At 34.6% G+C, this 15,493-nt stretch overlaps 1 protein-coding gene and 1 pseudogene across 1 annotated transcript in view; both read left to right on the top strand.

Moving 5' to 3' along the window:
* The window catches only part of CCSER1 (coiled-coil serine rich protein 1), a 723,573-nt gene that overhangs the window by 571,214 nt on the left and 136,866 nt on the right, over positions 1-15,493 (top strand). The window lies entirely within an intron of this gene.
* On the top strand, positions 9,401-12,091 carry LOC114220086 (insulin-degrading enzyme pseudogene; annotated as a pseudogene).

The raw sequence follows: 15,493 nt of genomic DNA, 5'->3' as shown, positions 1-15,493 counted from the left end.
ATATGATTGTATGTGAATTTTAAATTTGCCATTTCTTTAATGATATAAGTAATGCCATAGGTTTAAACAGTTAGTTTTTCTGCTTTGAAAATTGTCTATGTTTTCTTGTCTCCCTAGGGATCAGTTGATTTCCAGTTTGCTGATGCTGAACTAAAGCAGATGATTGTCCTAACTCAGTGAGCTCAAAAGGCTGCTAGTTTGTGAATGTCTTTGTGGGTATCATTAACTAGATTACTGTAAAAAATATGCTTTTTACAAAGCTTTATGATATGTTAAATCATTCTTATACAGGTTAACCTTTCTTGGACACTCTATTGCACTTTCCCTTGGATCACTTGCCCAGGGAGAAACTTCCATGTCATGAGGCAGATCTATGAGGACACCCACATGAGTGAGCTTGGTAAAGGATCTTTTATCTTAAGTCAGTCTGTACTGGAGAAGGCTACAGCCCTGGCTTACATCTTGATTACAACCTCGAGACCTAAGCCACAACACCCAGATGAGCAACACCCAGATTCCTGAAATGACAGATATTTGTTCCATTTAATTTTTTACACAGCTACAGATAATTAATACAGCATTCAATAAAGGTTTGCTACCAAATACGGTAGAGAAAACTTAAAAACTGCAATTAAAAAAAGAAAAAATAGGGCATGTAAGGATTATCATTTTGAGACTGGGTCATGGGTCATTTAGAACAATATTTCAAAATAAGATATATATCAAAGAATGCTTTACCAAACAAAATCTTCAGTTTCTTAATATTACCCTCAGATATTAAGGGAAAACCTCAATGCAAGTTATATTCCTTATATTAACTATTATTTATGTGTTATCCTTTAGTGTGCTGGGTGGTTACCATCCACTGTAGTGGCCACTGTCTTCCCTTTTTCTTTCTCTCATTCTCTCATCCTCTGCTGCCTCTCTCCTCCACATCTCTTTCACTGGTGCCCTCTCTTCTCTTCTCATACTCAATTGTTTCACTTTTTCTGTCTCACAAGCTTTTTCTTTTTCACAGGTGTACACACTCAAAAAGCATAACCACATGCAAAGACAAGGAAATTGAATTTTTGACGTAGTCAAATGAAATGTTTTGCTCAATAGTTTACTAAAAGTCTGAATTAAACAAGTCATCTGAATGATAATGCAAATGAAGTCTATTACTTGAGTTAGGGAGATAGCAGTTTTGATGTTTTTCATCTGTTTCAAAAGAAAAAAAATGCTAGAGGCAAGAGTTTGCTTTTTTTAAAATCCATTCAGAACCTTATGATTATCCTGCAAATACAGAAATTATTTTTTTTTGTGGGACTACTTTTGCTATCATAAACATAGCTATGAGATTTTTAATGCATTATTGGTTATTCAACCTTTTATATAGCTATAATTTTAAAGTACTTATGTGCTGCTAATATTTACATAAATTGTCCTAATTCACCCCTGTTGTTTCTTATCTTCGCTCTGGCTGCTATAACTAAATACCACAGACTGCGTGGCTTAAACAACAGGTACTTATTTCTCACAGTTTGGAGGCTAGGAAGTCCAAGAGCAAGGTACCAGCAAATTTGGTTCCTTGTGAGGGCCTTTTCCTGGCTTGCAGACAGTCTCCTTCTCATTGTGATCTCACAGGGCAGATACAGAGGGAGGAAGGGAAGGTGTAAGGAAGGGAGAGAGAGAGAGAGAGAGAGCACATGAGGGCAGGAGCACTTGCCTGTGGGCAGGCAGTGTATGTGTGTGTGGGGTGTGTGTGTGTGTTGTTTTTTCTGCTTCTTCTTAGAAGGACACTAATGTCATTCTGAGGATCCCAGCCTCATGACCTCATCTAACTCTAATTACCTCCCAATGGCTCCACCTCCAAGTACCATCACATTTGTGGTTAGGGCTGCAACATATGAATTTGGAGGGAATACAACCATTCGGACCATAACATTCTTATCTTTAAGATAAAATCTCTTCATTATAATTAAGGTATGAGCTATTCTTCATTTCAAATGATATTTGTTTATCAAATATGTCTAAGGCTATTAGTTTGATTTATTAAATTTGTCATCCAAATGTGTTTTATTTTTTCAAAAGATTTTATTTATTTATTTGAGAGAGAGGGCGCGTGCAAGAGAGAGCATGGGGGGGAGGGGCAGAGGGAAAGGGAAAAGCAGGCTCCCCGCCGAGCAGGGAGACTGATGTGGGGCTCCATCCCAGGACCCTGGGATCATGACTTGAGCCGAAGGCAGACACTTAACTGACTGAGCCACCCAGGCGCCCTGTAATCCACATGTTTAAAGAATTAAAAAATATTTTTATTATTTGTTATACATAATTGTTATTTTTCTTACTAATGATTTGATAATCATCTAGTTCCCTTCAAATAACATTGAGTGAACAAATTTTTATGCAGAAATGGGTGTTTTTAAATGAAAATATTTTTTATTAACTCATCATATGCATATATAGTTGATTTGGTAGAAATTAAAATGTATTATTTGTTCATCCTATTCTTTCTTTTCTTCCTAACTAGAGAGAGGGTGTTAAAACCTTTTTACCAAATAAAATGATTATCTTTAGAAAATGTCAGGCAATAAGAAACAAAGAAGTAGAGAATAATTATTAACTCTTGTTTAAATGTTTGGTAGAATTCATCTGTGAATCCATCTGATTCTGGACTTTTATCTTTTTGTAGTTTTCCGATGACCAGTTCACTTCTATTACTAGTAATTGGTCTGTTTAGACTATTTCTTTTTATTCAGTTTTGGAAGATTGTATGCTTTTAGGAATTTATTCCTCCTAGTTCTAGGTTGTCCAGTTTGTGCATATAATTTTTTTGTAGTATTCCCTTATAATCCTTTTTATTTCTGTGGTGTCAGTTGTTACTTCTCTCTCGTTTCTGATTTTATTTGGGTGCTTTTTCTTTTTTCTCTCTTTTTTTTTTCTGATGAATCTGGCAAAGGGTTTATCAATTTTGTTTATCTTTTCAAAGAACCAGCTCTTGGTGTCATTGATTTTTTTTCTATTGATTTTTAGTTTCTATGTCATTTATTTCAGCTCTGATCTCTATTATTTCCTTCCTTCTACTCACCTTGGGCTTTGTTTGTTCCTCTTTTCTAGTTCCTTTGGGTTTAAGGTTAGATTGTTTATTTGAGCTTTTTCTTGTTTCTTGAGGTAAGCCTGTGTCACTATATATTTTCCTCTTAGAACTGCTTTCTTTGTGTCCCAAAGATTTTGGATGGTTGTGTTTTCATTTTCATTTATCTCCATGTTTGTGTGGGTGTTTTTAATTTCTTCTTTGATTGCTTTGTTGACCCATCAATTGTTTAGCATCATGTTGTTTAGCCTCCACATATTTGTGCTTTTCCCTGTTTTTTTCTTGTAATTTATTTCTAGTTTCATACCATTGTGATTATTATATCAATCTTGTTGGATTGATCCCTTTATCGTTATGTAATGTCTTCCATTGTCTGCTATTATTTATCCAAAGAAACAGAAACACTAATTTGTAAAGATATATGCACACCTATGTTTATTGCAGCAGTGTCTACAATAGCCAAGATATGAAAGCAACTTAAGTAGCTATCAATAGACAAATGGATAAGGAAGAGGTGAAATATATATATATATATATATATATATATATGACCATATATATCCAATATATATATTCCTATCCTATATATATATATATATATATATATGGAATGTTATGCAGTCATAAAAAAGGATAAGATCTTGCCATTTGTGACAACATGGATGGACCTGGAGTGTATTATACTAAGTGACATAAGACAAACTGAGAAAGATAAATACCATATGATTTCACTCATATGTGGAATTAAAAAACAAACAAATAAACAAACAGACCTATAAATACAGAAAACAAACTAATGGTTACCAGAGGGGAGGCAGCTGGGGAGACAGGCAATATGGGTAAACAGTCATGGGACACACAGCTTTCAAGTTATGGAATGAATAAGTCACTGGAATTAAAAACACAGCATAAGGACTACAGTCAATGATACTGTAATAATGTTGTAGGTGACAGATGGCAGCTACACTTGTGGTGAACATAGCATAATGTATAAACTTGTAGAATCACTGTGTGGTACACCTGAAACTGATGTAACATTGTGCGTCAACTATACCCCAAAAAACGAAAACAAAAATAAAAACAAAAAAAAGGAAAAGAAAGAAACAAAGAAGTAGAACACAATTGGCATTTTCATAAAAGTTAGGTACTATTTTGAATGTAGAACTTCCAAATCTTCTGTGTTGGGTCATAATGGATGTGGTGCTTTAGTTAATTTGAAGGCTCTCAGTTTTGTGCCAATTTTACAGATCTTGGTATTGGCATGGAATTTGAGTTTCACTTGGAACCTCAGCAGATAATACTTGTTTTTCTTTTTATACACAGCTTTGTGTGATGTATCTTCTGGTTTCTGTTTCTACATTGTTGTAACTTAAATGGGTGCCATGGAGTGATTCTTAGGTGTCATTACCACTGGCAGTGGGCAGGAGCTAAAACATATAATCAGTATAAATTTTGCCTATAGGAACTCCCAAGTTTTGATCTTTGTCTAAATCCGAGGTGCAATGAGACTAAGACAAGAAATTACATATTTCTACTCATAAGTGGTAGTTAGTTCTATATTCACTCAGAACATTTGGTCTCAAAGCAAAATTGTTAATAACATTTTTGTAATTTAAAAAAGAAAATGATCTTCAGAAAATATATAACATACAAATAAAATACTAAATTATAAATACATTCCATTATTTCTTAGAGATTTTCCTAGCATTATTTTCAAAGATATTGTTTTAGGGAGACAATGAGGATTATTATTATAGAGTTTTGTTTTCAAATCAATATATTATTTATTAAAGTTCACAGTAGTTTCATAAAAATGTGAGTAAATATATAGCAGACTTCATATTAATTACTATTCATTATTAAAATTAAGACCAGTTTTAATGGACAATGGGTGACTTACCAGATATATGTTTATTATTTTTTGATGACTTTTATGTATGCTAAAAAGCAAAATTTCTCACATAAAATGTCAAGTATAACTTATACTCACTACTGGAACAAAATGAAAATATTTCACTGTCTTTGGAAAATTGAGAAGGAAATATATATGTATATTTATATATAATACAGACACACACACACACACACACACACACACACACACACACACACACACACACACACACACATATATATTTATGGCAGATCAGTCAGTCAATCACCAGGCTGCTTTTTTTACTTAAAAGTGTTTCTATGCTTAGGTTTAAGTTATTGTAGTTTTCAAACATTTGAGTTGTGGTGCAGCAGATAAAATGAAGCCTCAAATCATTCTCTAATCTCAAGAACATCCTGGCAGAATTACTGAGACTTGTCTGTTAAAATTGATTTCCTCTTAAAGAAAAGTAGGCTTTTCGTATTGTGTTAAAAAATGATTGTATCTATCAAGTGTCTTTTCTTGTGACGATCCTTTCCTTTTACGACTCAAAAAGAAAAATGTTCTTTTTCCTCCTGAGTTTTTATATCCACTCTACTCACTAATCAGTAATCTGTACTGCAAACAAAGTGGAATGTAATCCAAAAAGAGTAATCTTTTTTTAAATGCATACAGAATGGCCATCGTTTCTAATACTTTTGATCTTAATTTGCAGCGTATGTGTTGTTTATTTTTATGATGTTTTTCGATTGTAATAAAAGCAATAGATGACAGACGTGTATGCTGAATCAATGTCATAGAATAGGAAATCAGAGTACTTACACTGTAATTTTGAAAACTACTGGTAAACCATAGGCAAGCAACTTTTTTTAGGACACTAAAAATACTTGTTGAAATTTAGGTCTGAGGTGCGTGTGGTGTCTGTTACTGTTAGTGATGATGGTTAGGTTTGCTTGTTGTTTTAACAAGACTACTCAGCAAAAGAAGGATACAGTTCAATGCCTTTCCACCTTATTCACAATGTTTTTAAAGTTAGACATTATCTGGCATAGATGATAATCTCTATTGAATGGAAGAGCAGTTTCTGATATTTTCTGCATTCGTTGCTAATTGATAGCTCATTGAACTATAATGCTTTGTAATTAGAATATTTCCAGTAAAAGCAAAATATGTTAGAGGAGGGGCCAGAAATTGCAGTTCTCTGCCTGAAATTATGATAACATCTTTTCTGTAATAGCAGAAGAGAAATTAGAATGTCTTGAGGATATAGCTCACATATTTGGAGGAATAATTCTAAATATTGAAAGAATGTACTTGTAAAAGTAAAGGTTAGTGTGGGTAGTCAGAAACTTCAGCATGCTCTCAGTATATGTAAAAAAACATAATAATGTTCATTTCTTTATCAGTGAAATGAGAATTGTGCTTCCTAAACACTACTTAACAAGGTATGATAAAATTAATTGGTAAGTTATGAATGGTATGAGTGTCTTAGGAGTGAACTAGAGGTGCATAGAATTTCCTTTATTTTCTAGTTAATTTTTGAGGTGTAACTTCTAATACTTATATAAGGCCAAAATCTTAAATATGAAATGTTTATAAGGTTAATTTTGAACACAGTTAAAAAATTATTAAGAACATTTAAAAAAATTTTTTGTAAGTCTGAACTTATAAAAGAACCCAGTCAGTTCCTTTGGAATATGTTTATAATTTTTCATTTACCTCTATTCTGAAATATGTTTCATATTTGTATTAGCTCCTTTCAGATTGTGACTTGATTTTTTTTATTTGCTCAGAGTCATTGGTGTTTTATTTCAAAAGAAATATCATTTGAAGGATTACTTTGTTAGAAGATCTGATTACTAACATTTTCTAATAACATATGAATCATAGAAAATTTGTATTGAGTTTTATTAGATGAACCTGAGATACTTAAATCTTTTGCCATAATTATGAATCTTGCACCCTGCATGCCACAACAGTATTTTGAAGTACTATACTTTGCATTCTGCTTCACAAAAATAGTTGTTCTGATAAATTCCTTTTTGCTAGATGCTGTCATGTCCGTCTTTTTAATACCCTCCTTGTTCATTATAAGTGCCATTAGCCATACTGCCTAATGAAAGGTACCTCATATCAAGTCTGATTACTGCTCTAATGTTTTCCAGGCGTGCTTGGTGATGAGCCTGGCATATGAAACAATTTCCTACAGTAATAAAACTAATTAAAGTAGGCAGTCATCCACATACCACTTTCTAATGAATTATAATAAGCTCATTAATCTCAACTACTCTTACTCCAAAAAATGCATTGGTAGGACCTGTATGTAAGGGTAAAATTCTCAGCCTTAAATATGTACAACTATTACAGAATCAAAGAAGACTTTGTGAATTTAAGTTTAAAAATTACAAATTGCTAATCAATGCTTTAAATGAAATGTATAGCTTCTAAACTCTGCCCAGATTACTTATTGGCAAGATCCCTTTCTATTTGAATTCTTCTATAATTGATTTAACAAAGAAAAAATGATTCATTTTATAATAATAATAACTCTTCAGCACCTTGAAGACTAGAATTGAATGAACCAACTCTGTATTTTTATTTAGAGATCATATGAGAACGATTAATTGAGTACTTGAGATCAAGTGAAAAACACAGCCTGTTTCCTCTCCAGAGTGAGCTAGAGTATCTGCTCAAAATGTCAAAACATAATAATAATTATTTTTGGTTAACTCTTCTTCAAATTTGTGAGGTGCCCAGTGAAACATTTATTATTCCATTCAGTTACAAATAGTTTGGCAATGTGGATTATTGTTCTGGAGATAATTTTACTGTCAAGGAGATAAGGTTGTTAAATGTAGCACATGGAGAAACAATTTCGGAACTACAAATGTGAATAGTAAGAAAAAATATTTTTCAAGATGGGGGTTTATTCTATCTTCATTATAATTTGGTGTTTTAAAAATGTAGCAGTTTCCATTTTGAAGCTCATTACTACTATGACACACATATGAACTTCTCCCTTAAGAAGTTAATTATAAATATGTACATCTTAAAATTGATACAGAATGTTTGTAATGGGTTAACTGCAAATAGGCATATTTTAATGTATGGAATTAACATTTAAAATTGTTATTTTCATTTATGAATTTTTAGCTAATATTTCGTAGTTTTGTTTTTGTTTTTTTTTAGAGAAAATGAGGTTGGATATTCTGTGCAGAGTATTTCTTTTATAAAGTCTGACCTTTGTAGGTAGAGGTGTAGTGAAACTGTCCCTGATAAAATGTCTCCCAATCTGGGATCAGCTATAACTGTGGTGGCTAGTTGCCACTGTATGTGATGATGAGTTGGTTCCATGCTTGAACAACAATCAGGAGAAGGGCTTTTGGTACAGATTCTTCCATTATCTAGCTACATGGTCTTGAGAAAGTAATTTACACAGTGTCTAATTCAGTATATTCATGTGTAAGGTATGGGGATTAGGCTAGAGAAGTGCATTCCGAAGTGTCAGAAGTGCCTCTGATAGTAAATGTGGTGTTTCAAATAATTTTTTAGAAGATTTTATTTATTTATTTTAGAAAGAGAGAAAGCCCACGAGCAGGGGGATGGGTAGAGGGGGAGGGGGAGGGAGAGAATCCCAAGCAGACCCCACACTGAGCGTGGAGATCCTGGGGCTCGATTTCACCACACTGAGATCAGGACCCAAGCCAAAACCAAGAACTGGTCACTCAAATGACTGAGCCACCCAGGTGCTCCTCTTGTAATTTTTTAATATAATAATTTAAAATATTTTATGAAGTGAAACAATTTCCCTTTCTAATTTCAGTTCAATTCTCCTGAAATCAAGGAGATAGGTTTTCTGTTGTATGTCCTTAGTATTTTTCTAGCACTCATGTTTTTGACAGAACTGGTGGATCTCCTTATAGTTTCTAAGACCCAAGAGACATGCTGCTGAGCAGAAGAATGTGGCATGTCAGTCATATTAAGAGAAGTGAATTTCTTGAAAGTTATCTCAAAGATAATAGAAAATTAAATAAGAATGTTAGGAAAATTTTCAGAGCTCCAGTTGACCTTGTTTTGAACAGAAACCCCTGTTTGAAAAAAACTTGCTCTGGTTAGTAGATCTAATTAGTAATACCTGTTAAGAGCTAGCTGTACCTTGAATAAACTTTGGTAATATGCTTTCATGTTAATAGGAAACATGACTCATCATCATAACATCCAACATTTATGAAATGTTAATACTAATATTTATTGAGTGATTAGAAGTCAGGCAGTCCTTCTAAATGATTTACATGTATTAACACATATTAGTCTTCATCACTCATTTTAATGTTTATGGCAACCATATAAATTAAGCAGCAATATTATTCTCATTTTTCGTGTGAGGAAACTGAAGTACTCGGATATTAAGGAATTTTAGAAAGGTCAAAAACTGCCAGGTTGGTGAAAACATGGAGGTTTGGGAAGAGTGGCCTCTGTACAACTTCCCACCTACCTTGCCCTGTGCATCCTTCTGATCTGGCTCTTCCTGAATTATAGCCTTTTATAATGAACTGGTAGTCTAGTTTGCACAGTTTTTCCTGTGCCCCTTGTTTGGTGAGAGTTGCAAAGATAAATGAATGTGGTTGAATCAGAACATGAGAAGACTGTGATGAGCGATGCCTGGAGACTCTTTCATTTGGAAAAGCTACGGGGAATCCCTTCAGTAAATTTGAAACAGGTAACAAATATATTTTAGAAACTAAACCAAACCAAGAAGACATTCATGTAAGGCAAGAGCTACTGAAATTCCACTCTACTTACTATTCACCCAACTTAATGGCTATTTGTGTGAATCTTTAGAAGACTTGACTAATCTGGTGGTAAAGTAATTTTCTGAAGTTGAGAACAAAAATGTACCATTGCCAGAGTTTCCTGAACACCCTTTCCAAGAAAAACATCTTAAACAACTTTACAAAATAGTACCCATGAAGGATATTAGGAATCTTTATGTGACATTTCGCATACCTGACCTTCAGAAATACTACAAATCAAATCCTGGCCATTATCTTAGTCATCTCATTGGGCATGAAGGTCCTGGAATTCTGTTATCAGATCTCAAAGGGCTGAGTAGATACTCTTGTTGGTGGGCAGAAGGAAAGAGCCTCCAGGTTTTATGTTTGTTGTTGTTGTTGTTTTTTTTATCATTAATGTGGACTTGACTGAGGAAGGATTATTGCATGTTGAAGATATAATTTTGCACATGTTTCAATACATTCAGAAGTTATGTGCAGAAGGACCTTAAGAATGGGTTTTCCAAGAGTTCTAGGGCTTGAATGCTGTTGAGTTTTGGTTTAAAGATAAAGAGAGGCCATGAGCTATACTTCTAAGATTGCAGGAATATTGCATTATTATTGCCTAGAAGTACTCACAGCTGAATATTTACTGGAAGAATTTAGAACTGCCTTAATAAAGATGGTTCTGGATAAACTCAGACCAGAAAATACGTGGGTTGCAATAGCTTCCAAGTCTTGAAGGAAAAATCGATCGCACGGAAAAGTGGTACAGAACCCAGTACAAGTGAGAAGCTGTACCAGACAAAGTCATTAAGAAATGGCAAAATGCTGACCTGAATGGGAAATTTAAACTTCCAATGAAGAATGAATCTATTCCTACGAATTTTGAGATTTTTATCATTAGAAAAGGAAGCGGCACTGTACCCTTCTCTTATTAAGGATACAGCTATGAGCAAACTCTGGCTCAAACAAGATGGTAAGTTTTTCTTGCCAGAGGCTTGTCTCAACTTCTTTTTCGGCCCATTTGCTTATGTGGACCCCTTGCACCCTAACATGGCCTATTTGTACCTTGAGCTCCTCAAATCCCCAAAGACTCTCTCAACAAATATGCATATGCAGCAGAACTAGGAGGCTTGAGCTATGACCTCCAAAATACCATCTATGGGATGCATCTGTCAGTGAAAGGTTATGATGACAAGGAGCCAATTTTGCTAAAGAGAATTATTGAGAAAATGGCTACATTTGAGATTAATGAAAAAAGATTTAAAATTATCAAAGAGGCATATATGTGCTCTCCTAACAATTTCCAAGTTGAACAGCCTCACCAGCACACCATGTCCTACCTCCCCTTGCTGATGACTGAAGTGGCCTGGACTAAAGATGAATTAAAAGAAGCTCTGGATGATGTCACCCTTAAGGCCTTCATACCTCAGCTCCTGCCATGGCTGCACACTGAAGCCCTTCTCCATGGAAACATAACAAAGCAGGCTGCACTAGGAATTATGCAGATGGTTGAACAGATCGTTACTGAACATGCTCATATGAATCCTCTCCTTCTAAGTCAGCTGGTTCGGTATGGAGAAGTTCAGTTTCATACATTCAGAGGATGGTTTGTTTATCAGCATAGGAATGAAGTTCACAATAACTGTGGCATTGAGATATACCACCAGACAGACATGCAGAGCATCTCAAGAGAATATATTTCTAGAGTTCTTCTATCAGATCATCTGTGAACCTTGCTTCTTCAACACCCTGTGCACCAAGGAGCAGTTGGCTTATCATTTTCAGTGGGCCATGTCAAGCCAATGGCATGCAGGGCTTGCGATTCATCATCCAATCAGAAAAGCCACCTCACTACCTAGAATGGAAAGCAGAGTGGAAGCTTTCTTAATAACCATGGAGAAGTCCTTAGAGGACATAACAGAAGAGGCTTTTCAAAAACACATTCAAGCATTAGCAATTCATTGACTAGACAAACCAAAGAAACTATCTGCAGAGTATGCTACATATTGGGGTAAGTCATCTTCCAGCAATACAGTTTTGACAGAGAAAATACAGAAGTAGTTTTAAAGACATTTAAATTTTAATTTAAAGACACCTACTAAGGAAGATATCATCAAATTCTACAAGGAAATGTTGGCAGTAGATGCCGCAAGGAGACATAAGTTATCCGTCCATGTTCTTGCCAGGGAAATGGATTCTTATCCTGTGGTTGGAGAGTTCCCATGTCAAAATGCTATAAATTTGTCAAAAGCACCAGCCTTGGCACAACCTGAAGTGATTCAGAACATGACAGAGTTCAAGCATGGTTTGCCACTGTTTCCCCTTGTGAAACCACATACTAACTTCATGGCTGCAAAACTCTGAAGATTCCTCAAGGGTGGGAAAGTGGAAGTGGATGCATCCCTGAGTCTTCCAGCGGCTAGGAAAACAGCTTTGGCCACTTTAATAGTTTCTGGTTCACAATTAGAGAGACAAACAGGAAAGAAAAAAAAAAAAAGAAAAGAAAAGAAATTGTCAAATGTCATGTAGAAATATTAAAAATCCAAAATAATTAAATTACAAAAAAAAGAAAGGTCAGACACTTAGTAAATGATACAGGTTTTTGATTTTGTACCTCACATATTTCTATTTCTTAATTTTCTTCCTCTTGCCACACCCAATAAGCCTTAGTTAACTTAGTCCTCTCAGTTCCCAACTGGAAGCTTGTTTCTTTGAACACTATATTCCCAGTGACTGGCACATGGTAGGCACTTAAAAAGTATTTGTTGAAAAAAGTATGAATGGATTAATTAATAACTCTCTGCCATAATAGACAATTTAAAAAGTGTCTCTACACATAACCTGTTGGACTCGAAGACCTCACTCTTAGCACTTCCTTCCCCCTCCCTTACTGAGTTTTCTCCTGATTATTTGTCACTATTTCTTTTATTCATCTTGGGTAATTTGGAACCAGGACAGTTGCTCTGATATCAGATGTATAGGTTCAGGGGTGCCTGGGTGGCTCAGTCGGTTAAGCATCTGCCTTCGGCTCAGGTCATGATCCGGGGATCCTAGGATTGAACCCCGTGTCAGGCTTAAGCAGGAAGCCTGCTTCTCCCTCTCACCCTGCTGCTCCCCCTGCTTGTGCTCTCTCTCTCTGTCAAATAAATAATTAAAAAAAAAAAGAATGCATAGGTTCAAATGAAAACTCTATTACATACTTTGTCCAACTTAAGTGTGTGACACTGAAAGATGTATTTAAGCCTCTCTTAGTTTCAGTTTTCTTATCTGTTCAACATAGATATTAATATCTACTTATCAGAATTATTGTACCAACTAAATTAAATGTGTTTGAAGCACCTAAGAATGTTTGGCATATTGTAGATGTTTTATAGCATCATATTGAAATATCAAGACATTGGAGCCAAATAGACCTAATACTATTACAGGGTAGTTCTAGTGGACTGAGTACATTATTTACACATTTAAAGCATTAGTTTTTCAATGACTAATCATAACATACAAGTTCCTAACTCGGGGTTATTGTAAGGGTTAAATGAGACAATGTATCCAGAGTGCCTGACATACAATTAAAATAATTGTTAGCTGCTTCTTTTAGTAATAATTCTCCTTTCCTTTAAATGTTTTCTTATTCTGTTGGTTTAATATCTTGAGGGGAAAAAAGGAAGACAATCTACTGTCTCATGATTGAATACATTTATTAGACTATTTTCATATAGTTTTCTCTAAAGTATGAGCATCATTTTTTGCTTAATAACAGTATAACTCGAATTATATTATCTTGAACACTGTTCTGCTTAAAGTTACTACTGTAGGAAGTAGGAAATTCAGGTCTAACAAAAGTTAATTTGTTGAATCTGTATTTTACAGACCACTGGCAATTGGAAGACTATGATAGGGAGAAGATTTATATTGTATCTCTGTATTCATAAGTTCCTGAATAGAAAGAAACTTAATTCAAGCATTTGAAAAATACATTGGAGAAGATTAATTTGAAAGTAGAATGTGCATGAGTGCATGGATACATGTATCTCTTGTTGGATGATTGTAAGTAAACCTTGCTGTAAAAATATCTGAGAAGCAAAATTTATTGTAATCGGATTCTCCATTAAAGGCCAGTATATTATTAGAAATACATTCTTGTAGAAAAACAAACCAAACAACACACAAACAAATTTAAAAAACCAAACTATTATTTTATTTACAAAACCAACACCCCAGCGATTACATATTGTTTCCGACATTCTGTCTTATGTTTGGGGAGGGAACACTCTTAGGCGAGGAAACCAATGAACTTCATGTAGGATACCACATATAAGCTAGAGGGAGCCCTGCATTCCTCAAGATTCCTGTTCCTTTAGAAATGGGGTTAGAAGTTCTTGGTTGACTTTTAAAAACTCTTTATTAAACCACAGTGAATTAATTCATAATTATGTATATTTAAAACAAGTGCATTAATACCTGGTGAAAGCTATTTCAGACAGTAGTTGAGCGTTTTCTCAGAAGACTTAGGGACAAAATTTATAATTCAGGTCCACTACCATCAACTCAGAAATGCTATTACCTATTTCCTCTAGCATTGTAGTAGCCTCCTAATTGGCATCCTCACTTCCTTTCTTACAACTTTATCCTCCCCCTTTTTTTTTTTTTATCAATCATTCTTCCAGGTTTAGGCAAATATGTCATATCCCTGCTAAAATCCCTTGTCCTTGAGATAAAGTCTAAAAACCTTCATTCCCCTTGTTCTTAATATAAAGTCTAAGAAGCACTCATGATATGGCTGATTTTACAGCATTGTCAAGTGTCATTCTGTCCCTTTGAGTTTCATACTTCATCGGTACTAGGTGTCTTTTATTTCCTTGAACTTTCTGTGTTCCCTTTTATCATAGTCAAGGTATATTTTATTTTTATTTACCACAACAAAATTATAATCATCTTTCCCAGATCTCAACTTAAACATTACTTAATCAGAAAAGACTGGAGTGGTAATTATCTTCCATAACATCATCATACTTTAGAATTCTGTTCTTTGCACTAAAGACGATAAGCATTCTTTTTCCGTCTTGTTTGCTGCGGTATTCTCAGACCCTTGTCAAATGGCTAACATTTAATATTCCCTTATTTCTAAATATCCTACGGAATGAAAGATATTTAAAGTAATGAGTTATAAGAGTGCAAAATGATGTGAGACTTTCCCTACAGGTTATTTATATAGCCTTACAAGGTCAAGATTCTTACCTCATTGTTCTTCTCCCCATGCAGACAGTCTTCCTTGATATAGAACCTGCCAGCTAAAAAAAATGCCTGATACTCCCTTGAAGCTTGAGCTTGGTTGTGTGGCCCAATCTTGGCCAATGGACCAGAGGGAAAAGTATGCCTTTGATGAAAATAATACTTTTGAGAGGAAAAACTGTGCTTCCCACTATTAAATCCAATTTGATCAAGAGCATGCTTTTTGGCTTTGTATTTCCCTGCCTACAACTACAAAGGGTCAAATCCAAGAACTAATGCCTACCCTTTGAGGGTGAGTGAAACTAACATAGAAAGTATCATGGCCTTTGATTATGTTTTTATGATGCTGAATAAACCTGGAACCACTTATCCGTGGTTATCTTGTTTATGAGATAATAATTATCTTTTCTGTTTAAGCTACTTTTAGATGGCTATCTTTTATTATTCTTAAAAGCACCTTAATTAATAAAGTTGTGCTCAGGACTTGACTTTCCCTGAGTCCCTCTTATGTAGTTAATGACTGTCACCTGTTGG

This window comes from Eumetopias jubatus, unplaced genomic scaffold, assembly GCF_037043125.1.
Source record: "Eumetopias jubatus isolate StellerSeaLion01/CBP00866 unplaced genomic scaffold, mEumJub1_p1.0 scaffold_2, whole genome shotgun sequence".
NCBI classification, from domain to species: Eukaryota; Metazoa; Chordata; class Mammalia; order Carnivora; family Otariidae; genus Eumetopias; species Eumetopias jubatus.
This window is presented reverse-complemented; position numbering and strand designations above follow the sequence as displayed.